The sequence below is a fragment of the Stomoxys calcitrans genome, chromosome 1, assembly GCF_963082655.1.
Source record: "Stomoxys calcitrans chromosome 1, idStoCalc2.1, whole genome shotgun sequence".
In the NCBI taxonomy this organism is placed as follows: Eukaryota; Metazoa; Arthropoda; class Insecta; order Diptera; family Muscidae; genus Stomoxys; species Stomoxys calcitrans.
In genome coordinates, this window is record NC_081552.1 from 98,345,138 (window position 1) to 98,357,234 (window position 12,097).

The window sequence follows — 12,097 nt, forward strand, 5'->3', positions numbered from 1 at the left end:
CAAACCGAACACTGATTTTGGTAATAAAATTCAATGATTTGCAAGCGTTGCTCGTTAGTAAGTCTATTCATGATGAAATGTCAAAGCATACTGAGCATCTTTCTCTTTGACACCATGTCTGAAATCCCACGTGATCTGTCAAATACTAATGCATGAAAATCCTAACCTCAAAAAAATCACCCTTTATATCAGGTTATGAACCGATTTGAACCTTATTTGACACAGTTGTTGAAAGTAAAAATAAAATACGTCATGCAAAATTTCAGCCAAATCGGATAGGAATTGCGGCCTCTAGAAGCTCAACAAGTCAAATCCCCAGATCTGTTTATATGACAGGTATATCAGGTTATGGACCGATTTCAACCATACTTGGCACAGTTATTGGATATTATAACGAAATTTTTCGTGCAAAATTTCATTTCAATCGGATGAGAATTGCGCACTCTAGAGGCTCAAGAAGTCAAGACCCAAGATCGGTTTATATGGCAGCTATATCAGGTTTTAGACCGATTTGAACCATACTTGGCACATTTGTTGGATATAATAACAAAACACGTCGTGCAAAATTTCATTTTAATCGGATAAGAATTGCGCACTCTAGAGGCTCAAGAAGTCAAGACCCAAGATCGGTTTATATGGCAGCTATATCAGGTTATGGACCGACTTCAACCATACTTGGCACAGTTGTTGGATATAATAACGAAACACGTCGTGCAAAATTTCATTCCAATCGGATAAGAATTGCGCCTTCTAGAGGCTCAAGATATCAAGACCCAAGATCGGTTTATATGGCAGCTATCCCAGGTTATGCACCGATTTGTATCATACTTGGCACAGTTGTTGGATACTATAAAAAAACACGTCGTGCAAAATTTCATCCCAATCGGATAAGAAATGCGCACTCTAGAGGCTCAAGAAGTCAAGACCCAAGATCGGTTTATATGGCAGCTATATCAAAACATGGACCGATATGGCCCATTTACAATACCAACCGACCTACACTAATAAGAAGTATTTGTGCAAAATTGCAAGCGGCTAGCTTTACTCCTTCGGAAGTTAGCGTGCTTTCGACAGACAGACGGACGGACGGACGGACGGACAGACGGACGGACATGGCTAGATCGACATAAAATGTCACGACGATCGAGAATATATATGCTTTATGGGGTCTCAGACGAATATTTCGAGTAGTTACAAACAGAATGACGAAATTAGTATACCCCCTATCTTATGGTGGATGGTATAAAAATCATTGGGGTTAATCCATACGGGTTTTCCAAAATCGTAACGAAATTTAAAGGTCTTTTTTTATAAAATTAATTAACCAAATTTAAGCAAACAAAAAGCAATTGAAAGTTTAAAGCGTCAACTTTGTCGAGAAAATTAATTATAAGAATTTTAATTAAATTTTAAAAATTTTTGTTTGCTCAAATTTTAGATTTTTCGATTCCTCATACGCAAATATTTTAATTCATTTTGGTTTTCTCTGTGTTTTATATAACTCACTCTGTTACTTTTATTAATTATTTTATTAGTCTTTCCTTTAGGAATCCACATACATAGACGGTGATCCTCGAGGCCTCGATGAAGTTGTGTGTGTGTGTGAAGGATATGATGATTTTGCAGTAGAGCTATGAAAGATATTTCAAAAACAAAATGTTTGCATATTTGTGAGGGATTAAATTTCATAACTCAAGCTACTTATCCGAAAAAACTTTCTTAACATAAACCATATCCGACGGAGGTAGGAATCGAACCCACGATGTAAGTAATGTAAATACCTATGTTGCCTACAGCAACCATTTTCACTCTAGGCTACAGAGCCGTTCTGCTCACAAGGTGTTGACAAAAGGTTTTGGGCGGGCTATGTAGCATGACTCCAAAAATAAAGAGATCACCGGCCAATCAGATCTTTTGCTGGCCAATCTATTTTAAGCACAAGGATGGATGACCAATTAGATTGCCGATGACGTGGGTGCAATTGGCGTTGGGAGCAGCGCACAGTGTCGGACTATCATCAACTTGTTGAATTCGCAAAAAAATTATATCCACCGGAAACAAAATATATTTGCTCTGTCTGCTAATTTACTTCATGTGGCTAGACCGTACAAGAATTTATTCAAACCCCAACAAAAGACTTCTAAGTCACAAAAAAATGGGATTTCTCATTTACGGTCAGCAAAATTTTCTGCCGCACATGAGGAATTTTGTAAAAAATCTCGATCTTACGAGAGTTTCCTCCTGAATTCGCGTATGGGGTTAAATTAGAATTGAAAATCCAGGGTTATGGATATTCAAATGTAAACCACCTTTCATCAAAATCCGGTGTAATTTGCATACCTTATGTCCCATAGCAGTTATATCGAAATATGTTCCTATTTGGACCAAATTGTCCAATTGTGTATAACAAAATATTGATCTTTTTAGAAGCTATAACTAAAAAATAAACCGATCTAAACCATATGCAACACTGAAGCCGAAAAGCCTAACACAACGAACTGTCCCAAATCTCGGCGAAATCGGACAATAAAAGCGCCTTTTATCGGCACAAAACCTTAAATCGAGAAATTCGTCTATATGGCAGCTATATCCAAATCTGGACCGATCTGGGCCAAATTGACGAACAACGTCGAAGAGCCTAACTCAACTCACTGTTTAAAATTTCGGCAAAATCGGACAATAAATGCGCCTATTATGGTCCCAAAACCTAAAACCGAGAGATCTGTCTATATGGCAGCTACATCTAAATCTGGATCGCTCTGAGCCAAATAGACGAAGGATGTCGAAAGGCCTAACACAACTCACTGTCCCAAATTTCAGCAAAATCGGATAATGAAATATAACTTTTATGGGCCTAAGACCCTAAATCGGCGGATCGGTCTATATGGGGGCTCTATCAAGATATAGTCGTATAAAGTGCATCTTCGAACTTAACCTGCTTATGGACAAAAAAAAAAGAATCTGTGCAAAGTTTCAACTCAATATTTTTGATGACCGATGCGTGATTTCAACAGACAGACGGACGGACATGTCTAAATCGTCTATCGTCTGTCCGTCCGTCTGTCTGTCGAAAGCACGCTAACTTTCGGAACAGTAAAACTAGCCTCTTGAAATTTCGCACAAATACTTTTTATCAGTTTAGGTCGGTTGGTATTGTAAATGGGTCATATCGGTCCATGTTTTGATATAGCTGCCATATAAACCGATCTAGGGTATTGAATTCTTGAGCCTCAAGAGTGTGCAATTCTTATCCGATTGGAATGAAATTTCGCACGACGTGTTTTGTTATTATATCCAACAACTGTGCGAAGTATGGTTCAAATCGGTGCATAACCTGATATAGCTGCCATATAAACCGATCTGGGGTCTTGACTTCTTGAGCCTCTAGAGTGCGCAATTCTTATCCGATTGGAATGAAATTTCGCACGACGTGTTTCGTTATTATATCCAACAACTGTGCTAAGTACGGTTTAAATCGGTCCATAACCTTATATAGCTGTCATATAAACCGATCTTTGGTTTTGATTTCTTGAGCCTCTAGAGGGCGCAATTCTTATCCAATTTGAATGAATTTTGGCACGTAGTATTTTGTTATGATATCCAACACCTGTGCCAAATATCGTTCAAATCGGTTCATAACCTGATATAGCTGCCATATAAACCGATCTGGGATCTTGACTTCTTGAGCCTCTAGAGGTCGCAATTATTATCCGATTTGCCTGAAATTTTGTACGACGGATTCTTTCATGACCATCAACATACGTGTTTATTATTGTCCGAATCGGTCCATAGCCCGATACAGCTCTCATATAAATCGATCTCTCTATTTTACTTTTTGAGCTCACAAAGAGCGCAATTCTTATTCGAATTGGCTGACATTTTACACAGGTCTCCAACATATAATTTAATTGTGGTCCAAACCGGACCATATCTTGATATCGGTCTAATAGCAGAGCAAATCTTTTCTTATATCCTTTTTTTGCCTAAGAAGAGATGCCGGGAAAAGAACTCGACAATTGCGATCCATGGTGGAAGGTATATAAGATTCGGCCCGGCCGAACTTAGCACGCTTTTACTTGTCACTACTTCTTATAACCACTACCGAAGGATGGGGGTATATTCATTGTGTCATTCCGTTTGCAACACATCGAAATATCCATATCCGACCCTATAAAGTATATAAAGGGTGATTTTTTTGAGGTTAGGATTTTCATGCATTAGTATTTGACAGATCACGTGGGATTTCAGACATGGTGTCAAAGAGAAAGATGTTCAGTATGCTTTGACATTTCATCATGAATAGACTTACTAACGAGCAACGCTTGCGAATCATTGAATTTTATTACCAAAATCAGTGTTCGGTTCGAAATGTGTTCATTCACCGTAACGTTGCGTCCAACAGCATCTTTGAAAAAATACGGTCCAATGATTCCACCAGCGTACAAACCACACCAAACAGTGCATTTTTCGGGATGCATGGGCAGTTCTTGAACGGCTTCTGGTTGCTCTTCACTCCAAATGCGGCAATTTTGCTTATTTACGTAGCCATTCAACCAGAAATGAGCCTCATCGCTGAACAAAATTTGTCGATAAAAAAGCGGATTTTCTGCCAACTTTTCTAGGGCCCATTCACTGAAAATGATTTGCAAGCGTTGCTCGTTAGTAAGTCTATTCATGATGAAATGTGAAAGCATACTGAGCATCTTTCTCTTTGACACCATGTCTGAAATCCCACGTGATCTGTCAAATACTAATGCATGAAAATCCTAACCTCAAAAAAATCACCCTTTATATTCTTGATTAGCGTAAAAATCTAAGACGATCTAGACATGTCCGTCCGTCTGTCTGTTGAAATCACGCTGCAGTCTTTACAAATCGAGATATTGAGCTGAAACTTTGCACAGAGTCTTTTTTGTCCATAAGCAGGTTAAATTCGAAGATAGGCTACATCGGACTATATCTTGATATAGCCCCCATATAGAATGATCGGCCGATTTAGGGTCTTAGGTCCATAAAAGCTACATTTATTATTCGATTTTGCTGAAATTTGGGACAGTGGGTTGTGTTAGGCCCTTCGACATCCTTCGTCAATTTGGCTCAGATCGGTCCAGATTTGGATATAGCTTCCATATAGACCGATCCTCCGATTTAGGGTCTTAGGCCCATAAAAGCCACATTTGTTATCCGACTTAGCTGAAATTTGGGACGCTGCGTTGCGTTAGGAACTTCGACTCCTTCGTTAATTTGGCCCATATCGGTTCAGATTTGGATATAGTTGCCATATAGACCGATTTCTCGGTTTTAGGTTTTGGGGCCATGAAAGGTGCATTTATTGTCCGATTTTGCCGAAATTTGAGACAGTGAGTTGCGTTAGGCTCTTCGACGTCCTTTTTCAATTTGGCCCAGATCGGTGCAGAATTGAATATAGCTGCAATATACACCGATCTCTCGATTTAAGGTTTTGGGCCCATAAAAGGCGCATTTATTGTCTGATTTCGCCGACATTTGGAATAGTTCGTTGTGTTAGGCTTTTGGACTTCCGTGTCGCATATGGTTCAGATCGGTTAATTTTTAGTTATAGCTTCTAAAAAGAACAATGTTATACACAATTGAAAAATGACTTGTACCGATTAGTATTTGGTCCAAATCGGAACATATTTCGATATAACTGCTATGGGACATAAGGTATGAAATTTACACCTGCTTTTGATGAAAGGTGGTTTACATATATACCCGAGGTGGTGGGTATCCAAAGTTCGGCCCGGCCGAACTTCACACCTTCATACTTGTTTTTCGATTCTTTCCAACAGTGTGTCATTGCCCGGCTTTCGTTGCTAGCTGTCATCGGCACTTTGGCGGGGACACAATGACGGTCTTGAACCGACTTAGGGTCGTGAAATGGACAACTATTAGCTATTTTGTTAACAGCGTGGAATTCCTGACTTTGATTTTTCGATGTTACTTTTGACTATTTAGAGCGCACGACAAACAGATTGCTGGCTTAGGAGTATGTCCATAGTGGCAGAGGGCGGATTAATATCCGCACCCTCTTTTCAACCTACCCTAACCTAATCTATGAACCTAGCTTGGCCGTATTTGTGACAATTGTGCTTCAAATACTCAAGTTCAACTTGACTCGGCAAAATACCCAACCATTGAACAACCAATTGACCCCGTAAGAAATATTTGTGCAAAATTTCGAGTGGATAGCATTACTCGCTTTCGACAGACATAGGTAGATTACCATGACCTTTAGGGCGTTGGATGTCAATGGTTCGAGTTGTTGAAATCGGATGACGTAATATACCACCGAAGAATGTTGATTCCACTCAAAAGCGATACTGTAAAAACAACTCTGAACCGAAATATATTCAATTTTGATATCACCGAATACACTGTGCTTCGCCCATACCCCTGAAGACTACACTTAATGGACAATTGTCCCCTTTTGCCATCGAAATGACAGGAACTGGCCTGGCCTTTTCCATTGGCTGACTGAAAAGGGGCGATTATTTAGAAAAGGGGCGAAATTTAATGTTTAGTTTGTAAATGAAACAATCATGTTTCGCGGTTTTTATCCCTTTACTGCCATTGTTGTGGTTTTGTTGATTGGCTCTCATTTGTGTGAATGCTGTCGTGCGCCAGTGTTTGTTATTCGCAGTAACAAAAAATTTTGATTGACAAAAATTTACATAAAACATTATGCAAACCATTTAAATCGGATATACCGGCAATAAGGCGAGCGTTAACCGGTTAACTGACTTGTTATGCATCCCACAGTTCCTTGTAATGTATTTGTTTCAATGCGTTGTTTAGTATTGAGGGTGTAGCGTTTTCTTGTTGTTTTTGCCAAACAATCGCAAACCAGTAAGCATACCAGACTGGTTTAATAATAAGGTCACGCCTTACTCCTGCGTCGCGAAAATCCTCTCGCCCACCCACTTGCTAGTCAGATCAAATCAAAGCGATTGCCTTAATAAAGCATGCGGTCGGTCGCCCTGAGCTCCGCCACCACTTGCCGTATACATTTTTGTTTTGTAATGAAATGGAAAGTACATGAACCATAATCAAAATCCGCCCAAACTCAAGACTGTCGGTAATGCTGCCATTTATTATGAGAGTGTTCTTCAAAGGCCTAAGGCTCAAAATTGTGTCTGTCCAACACTAGACCATTTGGTGGCATTTATTTACAACCAAACGCATTTATTTTGACGGAACTCATTTTTAATTGACATGGCTGGCTGGCAAAAAGTAGGAGGTGGTGTCGGCTGACTATTAAGTGCCATTCGTGGAGTTCGCGGTTAAGGTTAGCCTTTTTAAATAAACGCAAATAATTTCACCAGATTTAAGTGGAAATAAAAAAATATGAGATATCCTTCTGGCTCATCAAGTGAAAGTCTAAGTTAAGTAATTAATGTCTGTGTGTGTAATTAAAATGTATAATAAGTGGACACTTGCAGATAGATTGCTTGTGGATTGCAGATGGGATGAAGCAAAGTCAACATTTATTTACTTGTTTATTATGCAATTATAAGCCACAAATAATTTATGAGAAATTGTATAAAGAACAAGTCAACAAGCTCAAATCAATTTATTTAGTTTATGAGGCTTTATTTACTTTAATTGGTTATGACAGTACATTTGCTCTATTAGGCGAATGTAGAGTAGCGTTCCAAGCACCTCGGTCTTATGCGCTCCTTCTATAATCACTTACACCAAATTTCGAGGTGTCACTCACCACTTGATTTTTCCACCGCGCTATTAGCCGTCCCGGTTTGCGTGTACCATCGTGATCGCCTTCAAAAGGCTTCTTCAGCTTCTTCATTCATTCTGACAACATGCCCCAGCAAATGCAACCATTATATTTTGATACATTCAACTATGCTAACGTAATAATACAGTTCATAAGGTTCGTGGTTCATGCAACGCCGATACTCTCCATCAATGCAAACTGGTCCATAATTTTTATACCCTTCACCATAAGATGGGGGGTATACTAATTTCGTCATTCTGTTTGTAACTACTCGAAATATTCGTCTGAGACCTCATAAAGTATATATATTCTTGATCGTCGCGACATTTTATGTCGATCTAACCATATCCGTCCGTCTGTCCGTCCGTCCGTCCGTCCGTCTGTCTGTCGAAAGCACGCTAACTTCCGAAGAAGTAAAGCTAGCCGCTTGAAATTTTGCACAAATACTTCTTATTAGTGTAGGTCGGTTGGTATTGTAAATGGGCCATATCGGTCCATGTTTTGATATAGCTGCCATATAAACCGATTTTGGGTCTTGACTTCTTGAGCCTTTAGAGTGTGCAATTCTTATCCGATTGGAACGAAATTTTGCACGATGTGTTTTGTTATGATATCCAACAACTGTGCCAAGTATGGTTAAAATCGGTACGTAACCTGATATAGCTGCCATATAAACCGATCTTGGGTCTTGACTTCTTGAGCTTCTAGAGGGCGCAATTCCCATTCGATTTGGCTGAAATTTTGCATGACGTTTTTATTTTATTTTTACTTTCAACAACTGTGTCAAATGAGGTTCATAACCTGATATAGCTGCCATATAAACCGATCTGGGATCTTGACTTCTTGACCCCTAGAGGACGCAATTATTATCCGATATGCCTGAAATTTTGTACGACGGATCCTCTCATGACCATCAACAAACGTGTTTATTATGGTCTGAATCGGTCTATATACAGATCCCATATAAATCGTTCTCTCTATTTTACTTCGTGAGCCCCAATGGGCGCAATTCTTATACGAATTGGCTGAAATTTTACACAGGTCTCCAACATATAAATTAATTGTGGTCCGAACCGGACCATATCTTGATATCGTTTTATTAGCAGAGCAACTCTTTTCTTATATCCTTTTTAGCCTAAGAAGAGATGCCGGGAAAACAACTCGACAAATGCGATCCATGGTGGAGGGTATATAAGATTGGGCCCGGCCGAACTTAGCACGCTTTTACTCTTTTTCTCTCAATCACTCCAAGTACTACCTCATCTGCTTTCACAAGTACTTATACCTCGGAATAATATAACAACACGGGTAGTATCAGTATCTTGTATATCGTGATCTTCGTCTGTCGAGAGGTGGCCTCACAAAAATAATGCTTATAATGGCTTAATAATATAAATAGATTTGTCACAACAACGACCTACATTAATAAGAATTATCTATGCAAAAGTTTGAAACTATCATGATATTCCTCCATTTATATTGTAGTATATTGCTCTGGTAAATACATATATTTGACAGCTATATTTAATCAAAACTTGGTAACAGCGAACTGCAAACGGCTTCAAAAGTCGCAGTTCGGTTAAATTAAATATGACTACATAATCCATCCTATACTAATGTGAACATAAATCACTATAACCACAACATTTTGATGTCGACCATAAAGTTGAAACTAGCAATGAAAGGCAAGAGTCGAAGTCGAAAAGGCGAAGCCGCTATATAATACCCTACATCACCGAATCCACGTATTACTTTTAATACATGGAACTTATGTTGAAATCTAGTCAGACTTAAATTTTGCATACCTATTGAAATATTAAATAGATCCCTGTAAGATTTTCTTACGATTGGGCCTAAATTGTTGCTACTACAGCCGTATAGAACCATGTCGCAAGAAAGATATACATGGGAGCTTTATCTAAATCCGAACCGATTTTTATAAAATTTTAAAAATTAGTAGCGTTCGTCCTTGGGTCAAAAAGGAAACTTGTGCAAAATTTATAATAATCGGACAACATATACGACCTGTACCTTGATCAGAATAATACACGGACAGACGGGCATAGCTAAATCACATCAGGAAGTGATTCTAAGCCGATCGGTATATGGGTCTACCTCGTCTCTTTCTTAGCGTTGCAAACAAATGCACAAAGTTAAATTAACCTGTACCTGTAGTAGTTGTGTAGGTTATAAAATGAGAAAAAAACACACTGCGCTTTTACTATTAGAGAAAGTTTGTTGTAAGAATATCTGAATCTGATATCCAATTAACGCTTAGCAATCTTTTTCGTTAATTTTTAAGTTTTTATTAATTTCGAAAAATATTAAAATGGTTTTTGTATATTTGTTATACTGTTGACACAGTCTTAGGTTGGAGTGGCAGTCTATTCTCTTAACAGATTCACTTAGACTATTTTAGTCTACAGTAGCAATAGACCAGGCCCCAGCGGGAAATGTACCCACGACCCCGCACTGGTAATCCGAGCCCGCTACCAACTCAGCTACCGGCGCGGTCAGTCCTAAATCAAAGCCATTACTTGTTGAACATTTAAGTGGAGCGGACGTAATGTTATTTCGCTCTGCAAGAATATTCTGTAACTCATAATAGGTAGTTATTATACCCTCCACCATAAGATGGGGGGTATACTAATTTCGTCATTCTGATTGTAACTACTCGAAATATTCGTCTGAGACCCCACAAAGTATATATATTCTTGATCTTCGTGAAATTTTATGTCGATCTAGCCATGTCCGTCCGTCTGTCCGTCCGTCCGTCCGTCCGTCTGTCCGTCCGTCCGTCCGTCCGTCCGTCCGTCTGTCTGTCGAAAGCACGCTAACTTCCGAAGGAGTAAAGCTAGCCGCTTGAAATTTTGCACAAATACTTCTTATTAGTGTAGGTCGGTTGGTATTGTAAATGGGCCATATCGGTCCATGTTTTGATATAGCTGCCATATAAACCGATCTTGGGTCTTGACTTCTTGAGCCTCTAGAGTGCGCAATTCTTATCTGATTGGAATGAAATTTTGCACGACGTGTTTCTTTATTATATCCAACAACTGTGCTTAGTATGATTTAAATCGGTCCATAACCTGATATAGCTGCCATATAAACCGATCTGGGGTCTTGGCTTCTTCAGCCTCTAGAGTGCGCAATTCTTATCCGATTGAAATGAATTTTAGCACGACGTGTTCTGTTATGATATCCAACAACTGTGCCAAGTATGGTTCAAATCGGTCCATAACCTGATATAGCTGCCATATAAACCGATCTTGGGTCTTGGCTTCTTCAGCCTCTAGAGTGCGCAGTTCTTATCCGATTGGAATGAAATTTTGCACGACGTGTTTTGTTATGATATCCAACAACTGTGCCAAGTATGGTTCAAATCGGTCCATAACCTTATATAGCTACCATATAAACCGATCTGGGACTTTGACTTCTTGAGCCTTTAGAGGTCGTCATTATTATCCTATTTGCCTGACATTTTGTACGACGGATCCTCTCATGACCATCAAGATACGTGTTTATTATGGTCTGAATCGGTCTATAGCCCGATACAGCTCCCATATAAATCGATCTCTCTATTTTACTTCTTGAGCCCCCAAAGGGCGCAATTCTTATTCGAATTGGCTGAAATTTTACACAGGTCTCCAACATATAATTTAATTGTGGTCCAAACCGGACCATATCTTGATATCGCTCTAATAGCAGAGCAAATCTTTTCTTATATCCTTTTTTCCCAAAGAAGAGATGCCGGGAAAAAAACTCGACAAATGCGATCCATGGTGGAGGGTATATAAGATTCGGCCCGGCCGAACTTAGCACGCTTTTACTTGTTTTTATACTCACCACCGAAGGATAGGGGTGAATATACCCCCCATTTTTATACCTACCACCGAAGAATGGGGTATATTCATTCCGTATATATATATATATATATATATATATATATATATATATATATATATATATATATTCCGCTTACAACACATCGAAATATCCATTTCCGACCCTATAGTGTATATATATTCTTGATCAACGTAAAAATCTAAGACGATCTAGACATGTCCGTCCGTCTGTCCCTCTGTCTGTTGAAATCACGCTACAGTCTTTGAAAAAAGGATATTGAGCTGAAACTTTGTACAGATTCGTTTTTTGTACATAAGCAGGTTAAGTTCGATATGGTTCAGATCGATTTATTTTTAGATATGTATAATAAATATTAATAATGACTTCTATTTGTAAGTATTTGGTCCAAATCGGAACATGTTTCGATATAGCTGCTATGGGGCATAAGGTATGCATTTTTCACAAAATGTGGTTTACGTATATACCCGATGTTGTGGG